Below are 4,844 nucleotides of genomic sequence, written 5' to 3'. Positions count from 1 at the left end.
GCGGGCGAGATCTAAGAAGGTGGGGGGTCGTCCACAGTATCCAACTCCCATGGTACCGCCGGCGCCACTTGTCCCTACACCTCAGGCACCTGTCCCGCAACCTCAGGCACCCTTGGACATCCCGGCACCGGTACCCCAGCTACCAGTGGCTTTGCCAGTAGCGCCGGCCATCCCGATGGCACCTTTAGCACCATTGGTGCCACCGCCCACCCCGGTTCCCGTGGGGGGCGCGGTACCGAGTGGGGTCCCTTCTCTCCTGCCCGCGTCTGGTCCAATGCCAGCAGATTTAGCAGCCCAGGTAGCAGTCGTTCTCCCCTGGTTAGGTAAGGGCGCGTTGCCGGACATCACGATCCTCACGGCGGAACAACGAACGTTAGTTGCGCAGATATTATTGGCTAGTGGTCAGGGCAGCACGCCACTCCCTCCAGTTTCTCCCCAAATAGGTCCAGCGAACACCGGGGGCCCAGCCAAGACCGTGGAGGTGGCGTCATCCAACGACAATGGTAAGGAGGTGGCCCTGCCGCTATTGGGCGAGGGCGCGATGCCTTCCAGGGGGGAGTGCCTGGCGCAACGTGTCACAAAGTGTGAAAGAGTTGATTTGGGCTGATAAATATGTTAATATCTTTTCATTGTTGATAGACAGCAGGGAATGGGAATATGCGAAATCACAGAAAGATATGATGTTGCCTAGTGAATGGAGATCAAAATTGTACAAATTTAGGGTTGAGGAAACCATCCTCAATTGGGTGAGGGCCTTTTCCGTGTACAGTGCAGTAATTGGGGAACGTTTTCCAGGGATGCAATCAGTCATGAGCTGCTACCAGAGTAGGATCACAATGTACCATGATAATCATGCGGGGGAGGTCTGGAAAGAGTACGATATAGCCTTCAGAAAAGCTAGGGAGTTCAACAAATCTTTGGCATGGGACAAGGTAGATTCTATTTCTTGGCATTCTCAATTCGAGAAGGGGCAGGGGGCGTCCACTAGCTCTGCCTGGAACAAAAGTTACTCTCCCAGGCCACAACAGCAATTTCAGCAGCCCTTTCGGCCAGCACAGGGCGGGGAGACAAACCAAAAGGCTAGAAGCGGTGGAAGTGCAAAAGGGGTGTGTTGGGACTTCAACAAACGGGCATGCAACAGGGCACCGGGCACTTGTAAGTTCAGGCACGCGTGCAACATATGCGGCCATCCTTCCCACCCAGAAGCGACATGCAGGAACAAGGGCAGTGGGCCTGGGAATAGGGGAAGGAAGAAACCAGAGTAACAAGATCCACCCCATTATAGCACATTCGCCCATTCTTTTGTCGGCTATGATCCCTTGGCTTAACAGGTACCCCAATCACACTTCTGCGAGATTATTGCAAGAGGGGTTCACTCATGGTTTCCGAATTCCAGCTGGGGGTTATGTCGGGACACCGCAGTGCAGGAATCAGCTGTCAGTACTATCCAATCCCACGCTGGTGGCTAGCAAAATAGAAAAAGAGTTGCGCTTGGGTAGGGTAGCGGGTCCCTTTCATGTCATTCCTACTAAGAATTTTGTATGCTCCCCTTTGGGCATAGTTCCAAAAAAGGAGAAGGGCGAGTATAGGCTTATCCACAACTTATCTGCACCTAGGGGCCTATCCTTGAATGATGCTATTGATGAATCAATCTGCAGCGTTAAATATGCATCTTTTGATCAGGCGGCGGACATGCTGAGGGACTTAGGCGCGGGAGCACTTATGGCCAAATCAGATATTGAATCAGCCTTTAGACTACTCCCTGTTCACCCTGAGGATCAGCGCCTCTTAGGTTTCTCTTTTGAAGGGAAGTACTACATGGATAGGTGTATGCCCATGGGCTGTTCCATTTCATGTGCATATTCGAACAGTTCAGCTCCTTCCTGGAATGGGCCCTAAGGCAATCTACGGGGCACCAGTGTGTCATGCATTATCTGGATGACTTTCTTTTCCTGGGTCCGGCGGGATCACGGGAGTGTGCATCAGCATTGCAGGAATTTTGCGCGCTCATGCGCTCTTTCGGGGTACCCCTGGCGCGGGAGAAGACGGTCGGGCCAGTGACATGCTTGGAATTCCTAGGAATTGAACTGGATTCAGTGGAGGGTTGCTTTAGATTACCAATGGAGAAGATACAAAGATTCAAGAATACCCTAGGGTCATGCATACAGGCTAAGAAGGTTACTTTGCAAATGTTACAGCAGACAGTGGGTCAGTTAAACTTTGCATTGAGAGTAATACCCATGGCGCGCCCTTTTTCACGCTCTATTGCACAGGCCATGAAAGGTCTTCGGGAGAAACATCACCGGACACGGCTATTTGCAGAGGTTCGCCAGGATATGCGGATATGCGGATATGGATTGCATTCCTGGAGGGTTTCAATGGCAGAGTGCTGTGGGGTGCACCCACGTTGTCCTCGGAGGACTTGGGTTTATGGACTGATGCTGCAGGAAGCGTAGGTTTTGGTGCAATCCTTGGTAGGAAATGGGTGGCACAGAAGTGGCCCGCCTGGTGGGAGGAGAGCGGGCTGACGATGAACATTGGTTTCCTCGAGCTCTTCCCAATCTGGGTGGCACTGAAAGTGTGGCCTCAGGATATGGCTAACCGATCAGTAATCTTCTGGTCAGACAATATGACAGTGGTGGAATGTATCAACCAGCAAGCTGCAAGGTGTCCATTCATATTGCGCCTGATGAAGGAGATAGTGCTGTGCTGCATGACATTAAACATACTTTTCAGGGCAAAACATGTCCCAGGGGTGTTGAACAATGCAGCTGATGCTCTTTCTCGCTTTAAGATGCAGGTGTTCAGGGATCACCTGCCGGACGCAGAGACCACCCCGGCCTCTTTCCCGTCGACTCTCTGGCAGATTGGTGCCCCCAACTACATGACCTCGTGGCAGCCAGCCTAGCACCCAAGACAAGAAAAGCTTATGAAGGGGTGTTCAGGTCTTACTGTCACTTTCTGGGCCAGGGCTGGGAGAGCGGGTGGTTTGTGGAGGCTAACTTTAATAACTACATGAGCGCGTTACACAGGGAAGGGCGCACGGCAGCAGCAGCCGGCAGGCACAAGGCTGCAATCTCCTTTTTTGCACGCGCGAAAGGGGTGAAGGATCCCACGAACAGTTTCTTAGTGCAGAGGGCATTGAAGGGATGGCGGCGCATGCAGGCACCGGCCACAGATACTAGGAAACCGATAGGTTTCGAGCGCTTGTCAGCAGTGCTCCTCGCGCTGCCCGCAACATGTAGCTCCGCGGCCGAGGTATGTCTGTTTAAAGCGGCATTTTCCTTAGCCTTTTATGGGGCATTCAGGGTAAGCGAACTGGTGGCGGCCAACAAATGCGATAGGGTAGGCGGCCTTCAGCTACATGATGTCAGCATGAGGGGTGACACAATGTGGATTACCATCAGGAAATCAAAGACTGATCAAGAAGCTAGGGGCCAAACCTTGGCGTTACACCGGGCACGGAACAATCTCTGCTGCCCGGTGGCACTGGTGGAGGAGCTCTTGAGACAGCGGGCGCAGGAATGTAGGGGGCCACTGCTGCTGCATGGGGACGGAACACCTTTGACTAAGTTTCAGTTCCAGAGGGTGCTAGCCATGAGTATGGCCAGGGCTGGTTATAACCACAAAGAGTTTGGGACGCACTCCTTTCGGATAGGGGCAGCCACAGAAGCAACTGCCAGGGGGTTGAATTCAACCAGTGTACAAAGGATTGGGAGATGGTCCTCTAATAGGTACAAAGGTTACGTGCGGTTGCACATGTTGTGAGAACTGTTGCCATTTTGAGTCTTAACACTTGTCCTTTTTCGTCTGGTTATTTACAGTTTCACGGGCCTGCCACGCAGGACGGAAACTTCCTATGGATCATCTCATCAACTCAGCAACATCAAGGAATTTCCCGGAGGACACAAAGAAGACAAGGGTGGTTTGGGTAGTAGGACATTCATTTGTGAAGCGCGCTAACACAATTTTTCTTGCAGGTTCGGGTAGACGGAGGGCGGAGAGTGGGCGGTGCACGGTCTCCTTCCACGGCAGGGGGGGGCTTCGCCTTAGTCAGTTCAGGGATTATATGTCGGATTTACTAAAACGACATACTGCACCTCCCTCGGCGGTGATCCTTCATCTAGGGGGGAATGATCTGGCAGGCCTGGGTAGGAGGGTCCTCCTGGAAGAGATTATAGCAGCAGCAGGGTGGCTGGCAAAGCGGTTACCGGGGTCGGTGATTGTATGGTCACAATTGATACCAAGAATGCAATGGAGAGGCGGGGACTCTGTTAGCGCACTGAATCACTCAGTAAAAAGGATTAACAACAAGCTGGACAGGTTATTTAGAACCCCGGTCTTACAGACCATACCTCATGGGTGCATCTGGGGGGAGCACTTCTACCTGCGGGACGGGGTCCATTTAAATGAGGCAGGGAATGCTCTTTTTATAAGGAATATCCTGGCGTGGGTTGAGGTCTTTGGAGGTGGGTTATGACCTTTCTATAGGTAGGGGTGCGGGGGGGGGCCAGATAGTCGGTCAACTATGCTGGCCTGTGGCGGTAAGGTCATAATCGGTGAGCAGCATTTTAAGGTCCTTAGGGGGGGGGGGCGGGCCCATTCACGAAAGGGGCCGCCCATCGGGAGGGGCCATTGGTCTCTCCCAGAACTTCAGGGGCAGGATATGATATCCATTACTTAGAAGGGTGCGGGGGAGGGAGTCCACGCTTTCCTCAGGCTGGTAGCCACCCCTCACAGACACTATGACGTCATCAAGGTGCGCAAGTGTGGGCCCTCCTGTTATGGTTTAATGGAGTTCAGAGCGCACGGGGTGAAACGTACCCTGGGTTGCGCATGCGCAT

At 53.0% G+C, this 4,844-nt stretch overlaps 1 pseudogene; it reads left to right on the top strand.

The window, feature by feature from the left end:
- The first annotated feature begins 1,722 nt into the window (after positions 1-1,722).
- LOC146830872 (uncharacterized) lies at positions 1,723-3,935 on the top strand (annotated as a pseudogene).
- The last annotated feature ends 909 nt before the right edge of the window (positions 3,936-4,844 follow it).

Source organism: Triturus cristatus, chromosome 5_1, assembly GCF_964204655.1.
Source record: "Triturus cristatus chromosome 5_1, aTriCri1.1, whole genome shotgun sequence".
Classification (NCBI taxonomy): Eukaryota; Metazoa; Chordata; class Amphibia; order Caudata; family Salamandridae; genus Triturus; species Triturus cristatus.
Note: the sequence above shows the minus strand (reverse complement) of the source record. Positions and strands in the feature narration are given on the sequence as shown.